Raw genomic sequence first — 21,894 nt, 5'->3', positions numbered from 1 at the left:
TGCTCGATTACCTGCAAGTATTACCGTGTTATCTGCTTTCTGAATTCTGTTCAGTCCTGGACGCTGAGATCCTCTGCCTCGCCATAGACCTTCTGCTGGCGTCTCCTCTCTCCACGGGCCGCTCGAGGTTTCTCTGATTCTGCAATCGCCGACCGCTTCTGCACTGTTTGCTGTCCAGACGAGGGGATTTCTGTTCTCATTAAGAGCCGTGTGGCCGACCCTGATTTTCTCAAGTATTTTCCCCTGAACAAGTGTCCTTTTGCTAAAGGGCAGCTGAATATAAATAAAGGACTGTTGATTGCCGCATCTCGCTGTTGAGTTCCCTTTCTACCGTTCCTTAACAGAATAATCTGACCATCAGAATGGACTCAGCGAGTGGCAATCCTTTTCAAGCGGCCGTCGAGATGCAGGGCGCCTTGCTGGGCAGACACGAGGAGGACATTTCGTCTGCAAGACAGGCTGTCGAATCACTGGCTGCCCAAATGACGGATCTCTCTCAGCAGGTTCATCACTTGCGCAAGGAGCCGTCTTCTATTTCTGAGCCACGGATAAATAACCCGCCTGTTTATTCTGGTGAGCCCACTCAATGTCGCTCTTTTTTGACACAGTGTGAGGTGGTTTTTTCACTTCAGCCCTCTACGTATGCTACTGACCGGTCCAGGGTTGCCTATGTCATCTCACTCCTCGCGGGCCGGGCACGGGAGTGGGGTGCGGCCAACTGGGAGGCTGAGACTAACTGTGTGTTTGATTTTTCTCTCTTCAAGCAAGAAATGATTAGAGTTTTTGATCGCTCAGCTTATGGTGAAGAGGCTTCACGTTTACTCTCTACGCTTCGTCAGGGGAGACGTGCTGTTACTGATTTTTCCATCCAGTTCCGTACACTGTCAACGACCTGCGGGTGGAACACCCCAGCCCTGGTGGCACGTTTTCTGGAGGCTCTTAACCCAGAGATCAAGGATGAGATTCTTGCACGTGAGGTACCAACCCAACTCGACGCGCTCATCGATCTGGCCATCCGGGTGGAGAGGCGTTTCGACTCACGTCGCAGAGCCCGCGGTTTGGAATCCGCCCTTTTTTCTCCTCCCGACGTTACTCCTCCTCAGCTCTCTGGTCCGAGTCCTGAGCCTATGCAACTCGGAGGTCTTCGCATCTCTCTCAAGGAACGTGAGCGACGTATTACGAACCGTCTTTGCATGTATTGTGCTGCTGTAGGTCATTTTGCCTCTGACTGTCCAGTAAAAGCCAGAGCTCGTCAGTAGGCGGAGGGTTACTGGCGAGCGCTATTTCTAGGATCTCTCCGTCTAAATCCTGTACCACTCTTCCTATTCACCTTCGCTGGTCGACTTCCTCTGTGTCCTGTACTGCCTTGGTCGACTCAGGTGCTGAGGGTAACTTCATCGACGAGACATGGGCTCGTGAGCAAGGTATTCCTCTCATTGACTTAAACAGCTCCACTCCTCTGTTCGCCCTTGATGGTAGTTCCCTTCCTAGGGTGCGGAGAGAGACTGTTCCCCTTACTCTCTCCGTCTCGGGGAACCACAATGAGACTGTTTCTTTTTTAATTTTTCATTCCCCATTTTCTCCTGTGGTTTTAGGCCATCCTTGGCTTGTTCAACACAACCCCCATATTGACTGGTCAAACGGCTGCATATTTTCCTGGAAATTGTCGTGTCATGTTAAATGTTTGACCTCTGCTGTTCCCCCCGTGTCTTCTGTTTCTGTTTTCCAGGAGGAACCAGGTGATTTGTTAGGAGTGCCGGAGGAGTATCACGATTTGCGAGAGGTTTTTAGTCGTTCTCGGGCCACTTCTCTTCCCCCTCATCGTCAGTACGACTGTAGCATAGATCTTCTTCCGGGGACCACACCTCCTCGGGGTAGATTGTATTCGTTATCCTCTCCTGAACGTAAGGCGCTCGAGGATTATCTATCAGATTCTCTTAATGCTGGTTTAATTGTTCCCTCGTCATCCCCTGCCGGCGCCGGCTTCTTCTTTGTTAAGAAGAAGGATGGCTCTTTGCGTCCTTGTATAGATTATCGAGGGCTGAACGAGATCACTGTCAAGAACCGATACCCCTTGCCACTGATGTCGTCAGCTTTTGAGATTTTGCAAGGAGCAAAGATTTTCTCTAAACTCGATCTCCGTAACGCATATCATTTAGTTCGTATTAAGGAGGGAGACGAATGGAAGACCGCTTTTAACACACCCCTGGGGCACTTTGAATATAAGGTTCTTCCTTTCGGATTGGTCAACGCTCCCGCGGTCTTTCAAGCCCTCATTAACGATGTCCTCCGCGATATGCTCAACATTTTTGTTTTTGTCTATTTGGACGACATTCTGATTTTCTCTCCGTCGCTTCAGGTCCATGTCCAGCACGTCCGCCGAGTCCTTCAACGGCTGTTAGAGAATCGACTCTATGTCAAGGCAGAGAAGTGCTCGTTTCACGTGTCTTCAATTTCGTTTTTAGGTTCAATTGTCTCTGCAGAGGGGACCAGTATGGACCCAGGCAAGGTGTCGGCGGTTACTGATTGGCCACTTCCAGAGTCCCGCGTCGCGTTACAGCGGTTTCTCGGCTTTGCTAATTTTTATCGCCGTTTCATTAGAAATTTCAGCCAGGTCGCCGCACCCCTCACTGCTCTTACTTCTATCAAATCCAACTTTAGATGGTCAGACGCCGCTCAAGAGGCGTTTGATCGCCTAAAGACCCTTTTTACTACTGCCCCGGTTCTTATCACTCCCGATGTCTCGAGACAATTTATCGTCGAGGTGGATGCTTCTGAGGTGGGGGTCGGGGCTGTACTCTCCCAGCGCTCCGCCGCTGATGGGAGAGTGCATCCCTGTGCCTTTTTCTCTCACCGTCTCTCGCCCGCTGAACGAAACTACGACGTTGGCAATCGAGAGTTACTCGCTATCCGTTTAGCTCTAGGAGAGTGGCGGCAATGGTTAGAGGGTTCCTCTGTTCCGTTTCTCGTTTGGACGGATCACCGTAATCTAGAGTATATCCGTTCCGCAAAGCGATTGAACGCCCGTCAGGCCCGTTGGGCTTTGTTTTTCACTCGCTTTGACTTCTCGATTTCTTACCGCCCTGGTTCTAAGAACGTTAAGCCCGACGCTCTCTCTCGTCTATTTGACTCTTCAACCACTCCTGCTAATCATGAGACTATTATCCCTTCTGGTCGTTTCGTGGGGGCGGCCATTTGGGGAATCGAGAGACTGGTCAGACGGACTCTCTCTCGATTCACCGCTCCTCCCGATTGTCCTAGGGACCTTCTCTTTGTCCCCGAATCGGCACGTCAAGCGGTCCTTAAATGGGGTCACTCTTCCAAATTAGTCGCTCACCCGGGGGTTCGGGGTTCGCTTGCCTCTATCCGTCAGCGCTTCTGGTGGCCTACCTTAGAACACGACACGCGCCGTTTTGTTGCCTCTTGCGTCGTATGTGCTCAAACGAAGTCTGGTAATTCCCCTCCGGCCGGTCTCCTTCGGCCCTTGCCTGTGCCTGCTCGTCCGTGGTCGCACATCGCGCTTGACTTTATCGTCGGGCTCCCCTCTTCTGCTGGGAATACAGTCATCTTAACCGTAGTCGATCGCTTTTCAAAGTCTGCGCACTTCATTTCGCTCCCTAAACTCCCCTCTGCTAAGGAGACCGCCCAGATTATGGTTGACCATGTCTTTAGGCTTCATGGTCTGCCCACCGATGTTGTGTCTGATAGGGGTCCGCAGTTTGCCTCGTTATTCTGGAAAGAATTCTGCCGCCTGATCGGGGCCACCGCCAGCCTTTCGTCTGGTTTTCATCCCCAAACTAATGGACAGGCCGAACGGGCCAATCAAAGTATCGCTCGCATTCTCCGTAGTCTGGTTTTTCGAAATCCCGCGTCCTGGTCTGAGCAGCTTGCTTGGGCTGAGTACGCGTATAACTCTCATCCGTCTTCCGCCACGGGTCTTTCGCCTTTCCACGGTTGCCTCGGTTACCAGCCTCCTCTGTTCTCCTCGCAGGAGACGGAGTCTAGATGTCCATCCGTTCAGACCTTTATTGCTCGCTGTAGACGCACCTGGAGGAGAGTAAGATCAGCACTTTGTCGTTCTAAGAGACACATGAGAGCAGCGGCTAATAGACGTCGGGTTAAGAGTCCTCGTTACGTTCGTGGTCAGAGAGTGTGGCTTTCCACAGCCAATTTACCTCTCCAATCCGAGTCTCGTAAATTGGCACCCCGTTTTGTTGGTCCATTCCGCATTATCAAGATCATCAATCCTGTCACTGTCCGACTTCGCCTTTCGTCCAGTCTCCGTCGGGTCCACCCGGTTTTTCATGTCTCATGTATTAAACCTGTCATTCGTCCTCCCTCTCGTCCCTCTTGCCCCCCCATTCAGGTTGAGGGCGCTCCTGTCTATAGAGTCAGACGAATTTTGGACAGGCGCCGACGGGGTCGTGGGTACCAATATTTAGTCGACTGGGAGGGGTATGGTCCTGAGGAGAGAAGCTGGGTTCCCTCCCGGGACGTCTTGGACCCCTCGCTTATCGAGGATTTCCTTCGGTCTCATCGGTCTTCTACCTCGGGAGCGCCAGGAGGCGCTCGTTGAGGGAGGGGTACTGTCATGATCCTGGTCCTTCTTTCTTTCTCTGTCTCCCTCTTGTGGTCATTCACATACACTCACACACACTCTTACGCACCTGTACTCACATTCACGCTCTCATTATCTCATCCCCTTCAGCTGATTCCACTCACCTCATCCTCTGCGTTGGTTTTCACCAGCTGTTTCCTAATTTTCCCCTGATTGTTTCTCCTTCTTCTAGCTCTTCCTGTCCTTGGCTCTTTGTCAGATTATTCGATGTAGATGCTCATGCTATACGCTCACTCTATTGATCCGTGTCCCGTCCTGTCCTGTCTGGTGTTGTGCTGTTGCTCGATTACCTGCAAGTATTACCGTGTTATCTGCTTTCTGAATTCTGTTCAGTCCTGGACGCTGAGATCCTCTGCCTCGCCATAGACCTTCTGCTGGCGTCTCCTCTCTCCACGGGCCGCTCGAGGTTTCTCTGATTCTGCAATCGCCGACCGCTTCTGCACTGTTTGCTGTCCAGACGAGGGGATTTCTGTTCTCATTAAGAGCCGTGTGGCCGACCCTGATTTTCTCAAGTATTTTCCCCTGAACAAGTGTCCTTTTGCTAAAGGGCAGCTGAATATAAATAAAGGACTGTTGATTGCCGCATCTCGCTGTTGAGTTCCCTTTCTACCGTTCCTTAACATGCGTAATAATGCAGAAGGAGTCAAGTTTTAAATAGGAAAAATATTGAAACTCTTTGGTCATTTTTTTTTTAGAAATGCTAATGGTGTTGTCCACTTCAATGGTGTATGCTAAGCTATGCTAAAAGTGGTACCGCCAGAACCGGAGATCGGCTGAATGGATTCAAAAACGGTAAAACTCAACAGTTTAACTCTGGGGGAGTTGTAAAATGAGCCTATTTCCAAAAAGAGTGGAGTATCCCTTTAAGTGAGTATCATTCTGAATTCATAAGATCCGGAAAAATCGTGTTGTAATCCAAACGAGCCGTTCGTTGTAGTTCTTGAAAAGGGGATTTTGTTAAATAAAATATCTCCCTTTGGAGTGGACTTTGAGCTTTGTAACCTTGCAGATCTTTTTTTATGCTCAAACAGCAACATTACCAGCACGTTCCCATCCCAAGGCGTCATATACTGACGGTTTTGCCAAAGCGTCTATATCCAACGCACATGGCACCCTTTAGCGTTAATATGAGACGCAGATATATGGCGCCTCCTAGTGGTCTAACCCTAACACTACCCCAGACCTAAACCTACCCATAACCGAAGCGTGTTATATTGACGCTAAAGGGTGCCATGTGCTTTGGCAAAAGCGTCAGTATATGACGCTTTGGGATGAGAATGCGTTGACATTACACAATAACTAAAGTTGAAAAAAGTGGAAAAGCATAATAGGACCCATTTAAGACATGCTTTTTTTGGGGGGTGGTATAATGGCGCAAATGCCAGTAAATTCACAAGCGCAAACCTTAGTAAATCACCATGCATGATTGATTGAAATACTCTCCTCCCATAAATTGTGCATCTGAAAGAGAAACTCCTACAAATGCATAAGCCAATGCAATAAAGCCCTAAATCCTGTAAATCCTGACAATAGTTTTTTTAACAGCAAAAGAGGGTTTGCGTTGTTGCAAGCTGTTAGTAAATCTGGCCCTATATATATCTAAAGTCCATTCGCTTCTCATGCAATTGTTTCTTGATAATGTTTAGTAGCAAATTCATTTTTAGCAGTGTAGAATCGGGTAGAGTTTTCTTTGGACCACATTCATGTAAAGCTGTTAAGTTTCTGTTTGAGCAGCCTCTCATCCCTGCTGTCGTCCACTTCACTTTCTGCTTCATCTGCACTCGAGGAAGAAGAAGAAGAAGGGCAGAGCGAGAGGGAGAGCAAGCGAGACTGTTCCTCGTGGAAACCATCTCTTGAATCCCAAGCTATCAGCCTCAGAATTCAGGCAAGACAAAGTGCAGTGAGTCACGAGTGGGATTGTCACTGAGGGCTTCGTTGGGTTGGTATAATTCATCATGGATGCCAGTGTATGTTGACAGGGCCACAGATGCTCTCTGCTGGGAGAAAACAGTCTCATTTAGGCCACATGAGAGCTTTTTTGCATAACCTGTTGCAGTACATCTGTGGAGAATAAGTCTTGGTCTTCTGGATAAAACAGGATGAGAGGTTTTCATTAGATATGGCATGGATCTAGCGCAATACACAATGGAGAAATAAGTAAACACATGTGATTTGTCAGAAACCTGTCAGAAACAGAGGGTGGCTTCTAAATATTGCATGATAGTTGCATATGAGTGATGTTCCTGCATGGATCGGTTTTCCCTTCCGCTTATTCCTCCTCTCAGTTTAACATCTGCAGCCTAACATCCCAGCATGGACATGACGGATGCATCTTTACAGTTTGACAACACTCTGCACACCTGCAATATGTTGTGAAGATGAACTTGAGCTAGATGAAAACATTTCATGAAATAGTTCATCTATAAAATGAACATTTTGTGTGCATATGCTGTTTAGTATTTCCATGGAACACAGAGGAGATTTCTGTAGGATTGAGGTATTATTGCATTGGTTGCATGAAGATATAGTGTATTGTATGTGCACTTTAACATATTGAGGTAGATAATAATAAAATAACAAAATTACATGCCGCTTAAACATACTTAAAGAGAGTACGAGTTGTCTAGTCTTACAAGTTAGTCATCCAATTTTTTTCTTCAAGACTGTTGATAACTTTTTAAAGTTAGTTACATAAAAACGTACATTGGTCTAATTTGATACTGAACAGTAAGACTGATTACCCTTAACTAACTGCTATGCTAGTTCTTAAGACACTGTCTTAACATAATAGCTATGTTTATGCAACTGGCCCCAGAACTGTTAAGTACACGTTTAAAAAGTGCATTTTGTAATAATGTCAAATTTAATGTTATTATACGTACATTTTCACTTATTTTAATGTGTTGACAAAAGCACACATAAAGTGCAATAAATCTATTGTAATAAATTAAGACAAATCAAGACAATCAAAGCAATTGTGCAATTAGACATACTTAAGTCTTACTTAAGTTGGTGAAAAAACACTCTTAACTGCATTTAATATACATTTAAACACGAAATACATTTAGATTTAATTGCAAATAAAATGCATTTAGTTCCCTGAAAACATCACATTCAATTCACACTCAAGTACATTCTTTTAAAGTAGTTAATTTTGTATGTACAAATTACAGTAGCGGAGTGGCAATCGGGAGAGTCGGGAGTTTTCCCGGTGGGCCGGTATTGTTTCGAGGCCGCGAGGGCCGGTCTGATAAAATATATTCATTGCAAATTCGCCATGCGCACTTGGGGCCCAAGCGAGGGGAAGAAAACATTTTTTTTAACATTTTCTATAACAGAGCGTATATTTGCACTAAGTGCCTGTCTTTAAAGCAAAAAGACACTCGTTACGAAACAGCTACAGTGGCGTAGGTCGTAGGGCGTGAAGTGCTTGAAAGCAGCTTTTGATGCGCTCGACCCGAGTTCGAATCCGCCTTTTGCCGAACTTTCTCTTCTCCCTTTTCCCAACACATATGTAAAGATGTAAAATGTATAACCTAACATTAAGGTCTCTAGCGTTATATTTTGCCAACGAACTAAAATTGAAACCATGATATGGCTTTGTGTCTTTATAAAACAGCACAAGACTTTAAGAATAGGCATCCTGTCTGTGCTGGGTGATTACTTTGCTCACGCGATCAGCATGGTTATCTTGTGTTTTCTCCTAAAAGCTCAAGGGTTTATTTCTTGCAAATGAAGAAATTAGGACAAAAATATTTTAATTGTCCTATATTATAGTGTAATGTAGGCTAAAATATACTTTTGAAATATTCATTTTCATTTATATAGTACATTTATAGGCTAAATGGATTTTACGTCATAGGAATAATTATATAAATCATTATTACATTATAATAATAATTGTTTGGCATCCTAAAACATCATTGATAATGTAATGCAGACTGAGACTCTCATAACTAAAAAGATGCCCTCTTTATTCCTGGTACAAATCAATGCTTTTTCTTTGTTCAACGAGCAGTTCATGGGTTGAAGCTCTTAATTTTGATCTCTCAAAGAGCACGAGATTGATGCATTTAACCTTAAAATGTAAAAAAAATTCTTGCGGGGGAGCATGCCCCCGAACCCCCCTAGAGGCACAGAGGTCCACCCAACATAGTTTTAAAAATTCCTATGGGAAAGAACGACCATTTATGAACTTTACTCCAGCATAGTACAACAAAGTTACTTTTAAATCAGTAAAACTGTAAATGCCGTATTAAAATGTCCCTGGACAAAATATACACTTGGCCTGCCTAAGAGGGGACCTACAAGACATTGTGCCCAGGGGGCTCTTAATCCGGCCCTGCCGGCGACGAGGGCCGGTGGTCTACGAAATTTCCCGGTAGATTTTTTGGTCCCACTCCGCCCCTGACAAATTATATTAGTAAACCGACTAATCATTGTATGATGAACTATCTCTTTAAAGGATATTTTATCTTTGCAGCCCTGTGTGTGGAATGAAGCTTTTATGTGCGGATAAAGAAGAAAAATACCCTGCCTTTGACTACATTTGTTAAAACCATAGCAACTTGCTGGCTGTGACCAGAGAGTAGAGACAGCCCACGCATGCTTTCATGTTTCATGTGTAACCTCAGTCAGGAATCCTGCAAGACAGGCCTCATTCAGAACACCTACTGGAGCTCCGAATATGCTAAATCGATTTTAATTGTAAATCAAGCACCGTTGCGGATATGTCCAAAGTGATTGTGCTTCATTACATTGAATTGGAGAGAGGCAGAGAGGCTGTAACCCTACTCAACACATCTTTAAAAAAGATTATTGATTAAACAGAGACAAATGAATGCAGAGTTGGGATGAAAAGAATGGCGGCTCATATGTGATATGAATACTATTGGGTGCATTTAAGAGTTTGCTCCAGACATCACGGTATGTAATCATATTGAGCAACAGCTGTGTCGCATAGCAAGAAACACACTTGATATTTCAAAGAAATTAATGAAATATTCTATTGATGCTTTCTATTGCAATATGGATGTATAAGGGTTGTATCATTGAAATCTGATACCCACCGATCGACATTCAAGAAATCTCACTGATGGAAGTTTCTACTTCAAAACATAAGAGTTTGATCTCTTTGGGGACTCATGACTCAGTCTTCAGACTTACAGTCCTGAGGGAAACGCAGATCTGTAGTCTACCGGGAACATCCGCAGAAAACACCTGTTTTATGTGACTAGGAATGTCAGTTACACAATATTTCAATGGCCCCCTTTAGACATTCTGTTGAATATAAGTAAAGTCACACCTACATGTCAACTAGCAGTCATTGGAGTATTAAGTGAGCATCGGTAGACTCTTAGGGCTAGTAAAATAAGGCGTTAGGGTTAGTAGAATAAATTGACATGTCCAACCCCAATTCCAGAAAAGTTAGTACATTTTGTAAAATGCAATAAAATCAAGAATATGTCATATTTTTATTCTGTTTAACCTTTATTTAACTGACAAAAGTACCAAGAAAATATTTCCAATGTTTTCATTGACCAACTTAAGTGTATTTTGTAAATATAAACAGATTTGGATTTTGATGGCTGCAACACGCTCCAAAAAAAGTTGGGACAGAGACAAAATAAAAGTGAAACGATTATAGAATATCCAAGTTAAACTCTTATGAAACAGTCATAGGTGAGGGTATCGTGTTTGGGTATAAAAGAGCGTCCACCAAAGACAAAGATGGGTCATGGCTCACCACTTTGTGCCAAATATCTTGAGAGAACTGTTAAGCATTTCAAAGTATTTACAGGTCTTTATCATCTAGCCTACCAGCCTGATCTCATGAAATGCATGTCTATGACACGCATTGTATTTATCGTGCAATTTATATGCGAAACTAAGTTTTTACGTGCATATGATACGCACTTTATGGCGTGTAATACGCACATATCCCCCACCACTAATCCTACCCAAGGGGTTTACAGTGCGTATGCACATAAAAACTCATTTTTGCATATAAATTGCATGATAAATACGTAGAGACGCATTTCATGAGCATACATTGTGAAAAGATTCCAGATAAATCTCAGTCTGTGTAGGGCAAGGCAGGAGACCTCCATTGAATGTGCGTGACCGGTGTTGCCTTCAGACGGCAACAGTCACGCTACTGTGTTAAATACATCCACATGTGCTCAGGAATACTTTGGAAAACCGTTGTCACTTAACAGTCTGATGCTGCATCAAGAAATGCTACTGAAATATCTGTTAGACAAGGAGAAAGCCATACATCTGTTCAATTCTCTGGGCCCGAGCTCATCTCAGATGGTCTAAAACACAGTGGAAGTGTGTGCTGTGGTCAGATGAGTTATTTTATGTTATTTTAATTTCCTATTATCACTGTAAAACAGCTTTGGAACAATCTACATGGTTAAAAGTGCTATATAAATGAAGATTTGACTTGTCATGAGTCCATGTTTCAGCTTGTTTTGGGGGAAAACGGGCATTGTGATCTCATGATGTTCTGCAAAAGCAAACATCTGTCATGGTATATGGAGGAGCATCGGTGCAAACGGCATGGGTGAATTGCATTTGTGCGAAGGTCCCACTGACATGGAGGCGTACACTGGGATTGTACAGAGATCAAGATGACATCTATCCAGGGAAGCAAGACAATGCAAGGCCTCATTCTGCACATGCTATAACAAAAGGTTTCTAGACACTGTAGACTGTTAAGGGATGTGCCTGACTGCAGATCTGTCTCTTTTTGAAAATGTATGACCCATCATGAAAAGGAGAACCAGACAACGACGACCATGGACTGTTGAGAGGATGAAGTCTTATATCAGACAAAACATTCACATGCAAAACAGCAGCAATCAGTATCCTCGATTCCCAAACAATTACATGGTGTAATGATGAGGAAAGGTGATGTGACACAGTGGTAAACATGCCTAAAGAGTTTAACTTGGATATTTGGTAACGCTTTATTTTGATGGTCCCTTTTGAACGTTCTGATGACTACATGTCAACTATTAGTCATTAGAGTATTAGTAGACTGTGTGATTAATATCTGCTAACTCTTTATTCTGATGCTCCTCATCAGATATTCAACTGATTATAAGTAACTTTGCAACTACAAGTCATCTTATTCTACTAACCTGAACCCTACCAGTCTACTGATACTCTACTTGGACTCTAATGAGAGTTAGTAGACATGTAGGTGCAAATGTTACTTATAGTCAACAGAATGTTCAAAAGGGACCATCAAAATAAAGTGAAACTGGATATTCAATAATCTTTTCTCTTTTATTTGCCTCTGTCCCAACTTTTTTGGAGCTTCCCACTGTGCAATGTGGCGTCGGAGTGACGTCTTTTCTATGAAATTTTTGGAGGTCCAATTTCGGTCCACTGAAGGGGTTGTTTTGTAACGCCAGACGAAGTCTTTTCCCGACATCTACAGCACGTCTAATGTTGACGTCCGTGAGACCTCCGTGTAAGGGCTATTTATAGTCCACATGTGGACGTCTTTTCAACATCAAATTTAGTTTTTATACAACTTCTATAACTGTAGTCCCATGTTTCAAAAAAGTGGAGGACATGTTTTCTGTACTGTATTTACATTTATGGTAAAATGTTAAATGGACTGCATTTATATAGCGTTTTCACAGACCCAATGGCCACCAAAGCGCTTTACATTTGTCTCACATTCACCTATTCACTCACTCATTCACACACCAACGGCGGTGTCTGCCATACAAGGCGCCATTCAGCTCATTGGGAGCCGCCGGGGTTAGGTGTCTTACTCATGGACACCTCGACACTTGGTTAGGTGGAACTGGGGATTGAACCACCAACCTTTCGGTTCACAGACAACCTACATAAACCACTGAACCACTGCCACCCCTATTTATGCATTCGGCAGACACTTTTATCCAAAGTGACTTACATTGCATTACACATTTACATTCCTTCTTGCTTTCCCTGGGAATCGAACCCATAAACTTGCTGTTGCAAGCGCAAACGCTCTACTGTTTGAGCTCCAGCATTACAGATGTGTGTACGTCTCCAGTTATCAGCTGATGCCGAGACAATCATGGGAGTTTTTTGAAAATGATCTTAAATAATTATACATAATCTGTATTCATATGTATTAATCATGTTGATGATAACAATGTTGATATTTGTAAATAAAAAATATTACATATTAATTATGTAAATTTCCTGCACCTGTCATAGACGTCCAAATGACGTCCAAAAAAATGACCCGGTTCAAAGGTCAAATGTTGAACGTCTATATGACGTCCAAGTTGGGTCATGGTTGGACGTCGCATAGATGTCCAGAATTGGTCATGGACCGACGGACCCAATATAGACATGATCTGCACGTCTATCCGACCTCCAGTGTTTAGCAGCCATCAAAATCAAAACTAGTTTATATTTACAAAATACAATTAAGTTGGTCAGTGAAAACATTGACAATTTTGTATTTGTACTTTTGTCAGTTAAATAGGCTAATAGTTCAAGAGAATTAACTAATCACAGATTCTAGATTGCATTTTACTAAATGTCCCAACTTTTCTGGAATGGAGGTTGTAGTCAGGGCCGTCGCTAGTGGGGTGAAAGGTGGTGACAATTATAGGGGCCCCCGCTGCCCAGGGGGCCCCACAAAATCCAGCAGTTAGGCCCCTGTAGTATGAATAATTCTAATATTTATATTAGTTGTATGCCTGAGATTTAAATGAAAACCACAAAAACGTGCAATTTGGGTAAATATTTTTCCAAATATCTGCTTCTCTTACCTCCATAAAAATGGTTTAGTCCGATCTAAAGTATTTATTAATTATTCAGTCAGAGTCAGAGACAAACATCAGATGGACCCAATAAAATTGTAAGTCCCGCCCCAGCTCGTGAACAGAACCAATCAGAGTTGAGGCGGCACCCTGAAGTTAACGATGAACTTGGTGGAAGAGCAGGAGACTGACTGACTGAAAAATGTCGGGGAAAAGAAAACAAATCAGGGAACCAGAAATGCCAGGAAAAGACGGAGAGGGAGGCAAGGAGAGTGGTTGTATCCCAGTCGATCAAGACGTTCTTAAAGACCGGTTATATATTGTTATTTCGCTGGGAATTAGAAAACTTCCGTACAGTCATTTTTTATTATCGGTGCGCGCCACAATCGACCGAATGATTACGTGCTCTAAATTCCCGTCTTTTTACACTATTGTAAATAGAGTTTTAAAAAAATTACACGAGTCACGACGCATTGCATTATGCATCTGACCTGCCGGCTGATGATATTTAAAACATCGAGAAAACACGAATACAACACACTGCACTTGGATGAATAAATGTATTCGCTTTATTTAATAATATTACCAGTTCCATATTATCTTTATTAAAAAATAAGACAATGAATGGTTTTATTTTTTGAATTAGACTGCATTCTTGTCAATTTCTAAATGTTTACTTTTTGATTTATGAATTATAACAGACTGATGGGGGAAAAAAATATTACTTTTTAAAAATTGGTTTTATTATTATTTAACAAATTCTTGCTTTTTTGTTAGTTTTTATTAGTTGTAATTTTTATATAAACATTTAACTTTTAAAATAAAGGTTTTACAACAACATCACCATCTTCTGTTATGTGGGCCTCCATGTTCATCTATTGTACAGTATATGATATTGGTGGAGGGTGGGGGCCCACATCAATATTTTTTCAGGGGGCCCCGAATCCTATAGCTACGGCCCTGGTTGTAGTTGCAAAGTTACTTATAGTCAGTCAGTAGAATAGATGTTGAGGAGCATCAGAATAAAGCGTTAATCATCAGTCTACTAATACTCTAGTTGACATGTATAACAGTCAACAGAATGTCTAAAGAACACCATCAAAATAAAGGTGTTACCGCAAAGTTTATTTATCTACGCACAGTTGCACATGCATACAAATCTCTTTTTAACCCTCATATTTTTGGATATTTCAGAAACCCAAGCCCTTTATAATATCTTAAAACACTTCACATTGAAGTATCAGGTCACCTTTCCGATCTTATAATGAACACGTTTCAACTTGATAACATGCTTCCATAATGTCTTCCTATAAAATAGTAAATAAATATATGCATTGCTTCTGTGTGGGGTCTCGAATATAAAAGCATGGTTATTGTAAGTGCAAGGATTTTTCAGCCTGTGTTTTGATTTAGATTTTGACGAGCGCTGTAGAGATACTCTCTCTTGTTTAACACTTGTTTATTTTGGTTCGCTTCATTGTATTTTCCTGGAATGCCATTTCTTTCTGGTGTCAGATTGACCTCAAACAGAATAAACATGATTATATTTGATAAGACCTTTTCTGGTAAAAAGCATGTGGTTAAAAAAAAATGTTAAAGCCTCAATACTTTTAGCCTCCTGGATTTTTAGTAGGTCAGAGAAAAAAGTATTACAAGAATTAAGGGGGAAAATCATTTTTAAATTTCTTGATATTAATATATATATATATATATATATATATATATATATATATATATATATATATATGTATAGGTGTTTGTGTGTGTCACTGGAACCCCAATCATAAGGTTAAAAAAAGAGTAAATCTCAATATGATGACAGTATTGTCTCCGTCTTTAAATTTAAATATAATATGAATTAATGCATTCATTTATTTAAATAATCAGGGTTTGTTTATTTATTTATTTATTTTTGTATTTATGGGGTCACTGGAACCCAAATCATAAGGTTAAAAAAAGAGTATACTCAACATGATGACGATATTGTCTCTCTGTTTTCAAACATAGGTAAAAAAAAAATTGCTAATACATAAATTAAACAATTAATGCACGATTATATTAAAATACAGAACAAATATATTTCTACAAAAATTTTTTTCTGAAGGCTAAAATGCATTTCTTCCTAATTTTGAATTTTATTGTGCATTGTTCACATTTGTGTAAACTGATCTCCATTTCAATCCTCTCAAAAGCTCAGATTTTGACAGCAGAGCACTCGGAGAGAATTACTGCCCACACACACCAGCCATTGTGGAGTTTGTGGATTTATTGGCTATTGTAGGAAGAGCCTTTGTCTATGTCCACAAGAACTCTGTGAGCTTAGTATTTGTAGCTTTCTGGCTCTAAATTGTGGAATAAACCCGCTTACAGCTTCTCTCGTTCTCTCTGTGAGCATATGTGTGTGTGTGTGTGTGTTTGTGTCTCCTCGGCTCTATTGTTTGATACGGGTCAGTACAGAGCTTCTTCTTTGCCTGCAGACACTACAGCACCACTTCTGTAGTATTTATAGCACTAGAGCATTCTGGGATATGAATCATAGATTGCGTATGGGTCCATGAGTATCTCTCTATTTGTGTGTTAAAAAGTAGCGTATATATTTTTCCTTGAAGAAACCGTGTCCTGAGGTTGGCACTCGAGTGAATCCCCCTTTTTTCCCTGTTTTATTGCTAGTTTAGCTTGGCAGTTATGTTGCATTTAAAGATGACAGGATAATGAGTGCATTTTATAAAAGGCCTCAAAAGAATATTTTTGAAAGAAGCATTCTAAAAGAAATAAAATAAACATGCACAAACTTTTACCATATGACATGAAAATAGGTGTACACTTAAACAGCACCCGTGCATATTTGTGAAAGTAAAGGACCTGGAAGGCGCAGTAAAGGTATAATTGTATATTTATGTAATAGTGCACAACAATTTGCAAGAATACTAGAGTTCAATATTCAGAACCTATTCAGTTTTTTGGGAAAATACCAGCGGTGAACTCAGATCATTTCAGATAATAGTTTATTAATATATAGTCAATATCAGTTATTAGATTACATTATGCTACCTCTAAAACACACTAAAAAGTATGTGTAACATGTAAATACACCTTTTGCTAAAAATAAGAAAATATTTACTATTGAAATTGTCATAATTTGGCAATTGAATTGAATCCCCCCCAACTATTTATAACTTGCACCAACATGCTAGTTTTGAAATCAAAAAATGCATTGTCTCATGAATATTAATTAGGTTATTCTCATTATAACAAAGGCAGGGAAGATTAAAACTAAGAGTCACATAAGTGATATATAAAGTTAACTATAATAATGTTAAATATATATAAATATAATAAATATAAATAAATAAATATATAATAAATATAATAATTATTATAATAGTAATATAATAATATAATATATTATAATAGTAATATAATCTAATATAATTAGTTATAATAAATATATATAATGTTAACTAGACTTCCCAATCTTCAGCTTCAGTTTAAGTGCTCTTCCCAGACACACTTGACAGGAGTCATTTAACGTCCCACCTGCACATCTGCACCAGCGTATGTGTCCTTGGGTGTCCTGTTTAATGAGACTCATCCTTTCTTTTACTTTACCACGACACATTAAATATACACCAATGCATGAAATATTAACTATACACATATAACACAATAAAAGCTTCAGTAGTAGGCACTCATTACATACAATCAGCGCACAAGAAAACATTCTCTCTAGACAATTGATAATCTAGACAACCATTTATAGATATAATACTGACATGACAACTTTTAAATTCTCAATAATCAAATCAAAACAAAGGGGTCCAGATTACCTATTAGCAAAACATAAATTGTGAACACGTTAAATTGATGAACCTTATGGGTTCCGTCAGGCGTTTCATATATACAACCTTTTAGGGGTTATTATTATTATGTTATTAATCCTAATTACATTTAATGAATTAGGCAGCATGTAAACATACTTTATTACTATAAAAATTAAACAACCCATTAAACATGAAAGTCTTATGCAATCTTTTAAGACATATCTCCTTATATAGAAAATATTTGACATGAAAGGTTCATTACAGTGACCATAAAATGAAAATTAACTCATAATTTACTCACCCTGGTGTTGTTCTAATGCAGTTCACTCGTGCTCGTACGTATAATGTCAGTGAATAGTGACCACAGAACGATCATGCCTTGATTATAAACACAACACGGCTGTGAAGCGACTGGTGAGTAGATGAGTTTATCAGTTCGGCTGATGACGTTTCATGTCCCCGATGACCTCTGTCATTTAGACACTTGTTGGCGACTGCTTTTTTCAAGACAAGTCAAAGTTTTTAAAAAAAAAAGTCACAAAAGGGGTTTACAGATGTATTTGATTTCGTAGAATAACACTTGAACATATCTTGAGCTTGTGTTAACTTCAGACCTTATCTCAGGCATTTAACCAAAAACCCATTCAAAAAACGATGGAACCGGAAGTGCTGAAATGCAACTCGTTTCTGAGTGAGAAATCAAGATGAATAAAAAACGCACCATGAAATACTACGCCCAGAAATCCCAAACAAGTATGTGGACTTCCTTCCCTGAGTTGAACATCTCGGACCGGACTGATGACAGCTGACAGAAGTGAACGCGACAAATAACTTCTTGTTGCGACGAACACAACGGATTGCGCAGCCGTGTAGAAGACCAGCTGTCAAGGTCAGGATTTTCATTAAATAATACATAAAATATCGGTTTGTTTTTCACCAAACCCCATCGTAAACCCCCAGAACACACGGGTTGTACCAGCCCGATCTCACGGCAATTCGTACGAATTTTACGAGGTGGCTAATTCGTACTAATTCATATGACCTCGCTCGTACAAATTCGTACGATTTTTGCTAATTCGTACATATTTTACGCGTTACCAAATTCGTATGAATTCGTACGAATGACCTACCCCTGACCCCGCCCCTAAACCTACCCATCACGTGGGTTTAGACAAATCGTACGAGTGAGGTCGTATGAATTAGTACGAATTAGCCACCTTTTAATCACTCGTACGAATTCGTACGAATTGGTCGTGAGGTAGCGTTGGATATACGGCATGTGTCACATGGGACCATTCCGTGATACACATCTTTTACATCTCTGTCGCTATTCAATGCCATTATATGAATTTTTTTTTTTTATTATTATTTTGTGGTCCGAAAAAGAAAGAAGGGCATACAGCATTAAAACAACACCAGGGTGTTTAAATTATGACTTAATTTTCATGTCAGGGTGAACTAACCTTTTAAAATGAAGTCAAGAACCCAAATGTTCGATAGATCCCCACTGAAGCTGCTTTTCTATGAGTGAACGACTGTACAACACCAGCGCTTGATGAATCACTTGACATGTCTAAAACTGGCAAACCTATAAATAAGAGACAATGCAAAATCCTATGTTGCGCGCATTTCCCCCCTCTGGATTACAATCTACTGTTATTATGTATCCGGGGCGTTGAGATAATCCTTACACTTAACCTCTGTCTGGTTGCAGCTTCGCCTGACAGAAACACACGTCTAATCTCTGCATGATGTACATGGAAAACATCATTAATTCCATTCAGTTTTGTGAATTTTAATCTCAGTGGATCTAGATGAGACAGTCTCAGTAATTTGTTCTGAGAAAACTAGATCTGGAGAGATGATACGATTCAGTACACTTGTATATGGGGCATTATGATGAAAAGAAAGGTGTATATTCAGTGCAGGCCTTGGATTAAAGCAGGAACGCCTCTCTCTCTCTCTCTCTCTCTCTCTCTCTCTCTCTCTCTCTCTCTCTCTCTCTCTCTCTCTCTCTCTCTCTCTCTCTCTCTCTCTCTCTCTCTCTCTCTCTCTCTCTCTCTCTCTCTCTCTCTCTCTCTCTCTCTCTCTCTCTCTCTCTCTAAGCTGCTGCATTTTAAGAAAGACCAATTTAGATTCATCTGAGCATGTATATCTCCATAGAGTTCATTTCTGTTTCTATTTAAACTGGTGTAACCATTTATTAAATAGTCAGAATGTGTATAATTGAGCTGAAACCCTCGAAAGTCATTAATGTAGTTTCATGGTCATTAAGGTCAGAGATTTTAACCACTAGTGGCCGCCTGAATTCAGAGTTGTATATAACCAAACAAATATAATTAGTCTGGATTTTACAAGGCTGTTTAAATAGCGGAATGAAAAGCTTATTTACATTCATGCTTATGTTACATTGCCTGAGCATTTCACCATGCTGTAGTAGTAAGTCTAAAGCCATGTGAAAAAGAAGTGTGCTTAACTGAACTGAATGTGTGCTTGTAGTGTACTTCAAATCTTAAAAGTATATTTAAAACACAAACTACTTGCAGAAAAGGTTATATTGCTGGAATTATACATGCAAGGGATAATGTACATCCAGCCGGTTGTTGTCTCAGAATAAACCCTCGACGGTGATTCGCGGGGTCTTGCATTAGTCTGAAGGGGGTTATTCTGAGATAACAACCGGCTGGATGTGCATTATCCCGCTTATTACACGGATACTTCAATCTAAAAATGCTGGGTTGTTGTAAACCAATTTTGGGTCAAATGTGGACAAACCCAAACGTTGGGTTAAAAAAGTAATTTAAAAATGTAACCCAACGGCTTGATTTGTCCATATTTTACCCAAATTTGGGTTGAAACAAGTGTTGCCACATAAGTAAATAGTAGACACGAAATTTTGATCTCAGTTGAAATAGTTTATTAGGTCTTTAAACGCAAAGCTCTGCGGAGAGAGCAGTTTCAGTGGCGAGTTCAAACTAGACGGACATTTAAGAGATACGGTATACAGGCATAACACTTATTACACAGCATTTCAACACATAAAATAATTATGAAGAGATAAGATGTATTGATTTCAGATTAAACTGTTTTAAAACCGTACCTGTTTGTGTCTTATAATCCAACAGTGTACAAAACAAAACTCACAAAATGGCCGCCGCTGCGTTTGTTTGAAATGAGAGAGAGAGCGAGTCCACGATACTGGATGGCATAATTAAATAACTGTACACAAAATATTGATTTGACTGAGTTTTAATATTTTATTGGCTCACCAAATGCAAAACTTCCACGAAGAAAAATGTTTCAAGCAAGAATATATATAGCGCTGCTGACTTCAGTGACCACAGAGGCGTGTAATATATATATTGGACGAGCTTGTGTTTCTCAGCGGTTGTTATCTGGGAATATGGATTGCACAATTGACCAATCAGAATCAAGTATTCCAAGTGCACTTAAAGGGAGTACACTTTCATGACTATGTTTCTTAACACACTTGCAGTAAGTACACTTTACAGTACACAACATTTAAGGTCTAATGGAATTGCCCCTTTTAAAGCACACTTTCAAGTGTGGCCTCTCAAGTAAAATGATTAGAACCAGCATTGGTTAACTGACAGAAACATATAAAAACACATACAATTTTATCATAGATTGAAATTTGCTGACAACATCAACATTACAGATACGATTGCATGAACAGAGAGAATTCCCCGACTGTATCGAGACCATAAGACGAGAGATACTCTGATAGTTTCAGCAAACGAGGGCTCCTGATCTCATCTCATCTGTGTCTCTGATGTCACTGTCCTCTAAACCATGTACATCTGAGACAATCACATCCATCACGGCCTTATCACTGACGCCACAACATTAGCAACAATATGGCAGTAATTACTCAAAGCCGTCACGACTGAGGAGACTCAAAAACAACCAACTTCTCTCGGTTAGGAAACATGCTGTGCAAATCACCTTCCTCTGTTTCCCGGCCACAACTGTGTGGGACTTTTGTATTATTGATCTTCCTGCATTGACACTTTTATATGAGAACTGAACTGAGCTGGACGATGACATCACTGTTTTCTCCAGAGCGGCGTATAGATAGATGAACTCAGGCCACATCCACACGAAGCCTTTCCTATCCGAACTTTTTTCTTTCCTCGTTCTAAATTATTTTTCGTAAACACAGCATCGTCTCAAGAAATATATGCGTACACACGAAACCACTGAAACCGATGTGGTGTACATGCCAGACCAGTATGTGGCGCTGTATTTCTGCCACAGAGATACACTAAACCACAAGAAGACTTGGAGCATGCACATAACCTTACGCGGTCTATACGCGAACCCAACGCGACAGCGAGGTGAAGACGAAGATTGCTATAGCATAGGAGCAGAGGAGCTTTAGTAAAGCTAATAGACTCAGTATCTTCTGCAGCACGAACACAAGCATATAGTCCGCCATTGTTGTGTGACGTAGCGTTGTGTGTGACTAATGCTGACACGTTGTTACGGGTGCGTGGTGGTAGGAAGGATGAGAAGACGAGGATGCTCAGAAACAGGATTTAATAAACTAAACTCAGGAACTATACAACACACTCAACATTAACGCACCATATACAAACGAGAACCGACAAGGAGTGAGGGAGAACACAGGGTTTACATACACAGAGAACGGATC

General features: G+C 40.8%; 1 protein-coding gene across 1 annotated transcript in view; it reads right to left on the bottom strand.

Annotated features, from left to right (window-relative positions):
• Positions 1-21,894, bottom strand: part of dusp8b (dual specificity phosphatase 8b) — a 247,418-nt gene that overhangs the window by 176,412 nt on the left and 49,112 nt on the right. The gene's annotated exons all lie outside the window — the stretch shown is intronic.

This window comes from Rhinichthys klamathensis, unplaced genomic scaffold (genome assembly GCF_029890125.1).
Source record: "Rhinichthys klamathensis goyatoka isolate OS25496 unplaced genomic scaffold, OSU_Roscu_1.1 h1tg000596l_1, whole genome shotgun sequence".
In the NCBI taxonomy this organism is placed as follows: domain Eukaryota; kingdom Metazoa; phylum Chordata; class Actinopteri; order Cypriniformes; family Leuciscidae; genus Rhinichthys; species Rhinichthys klamathensis.
This window is presented reverse-complemented; position numbering and strand designations above follow the sequence as displayed.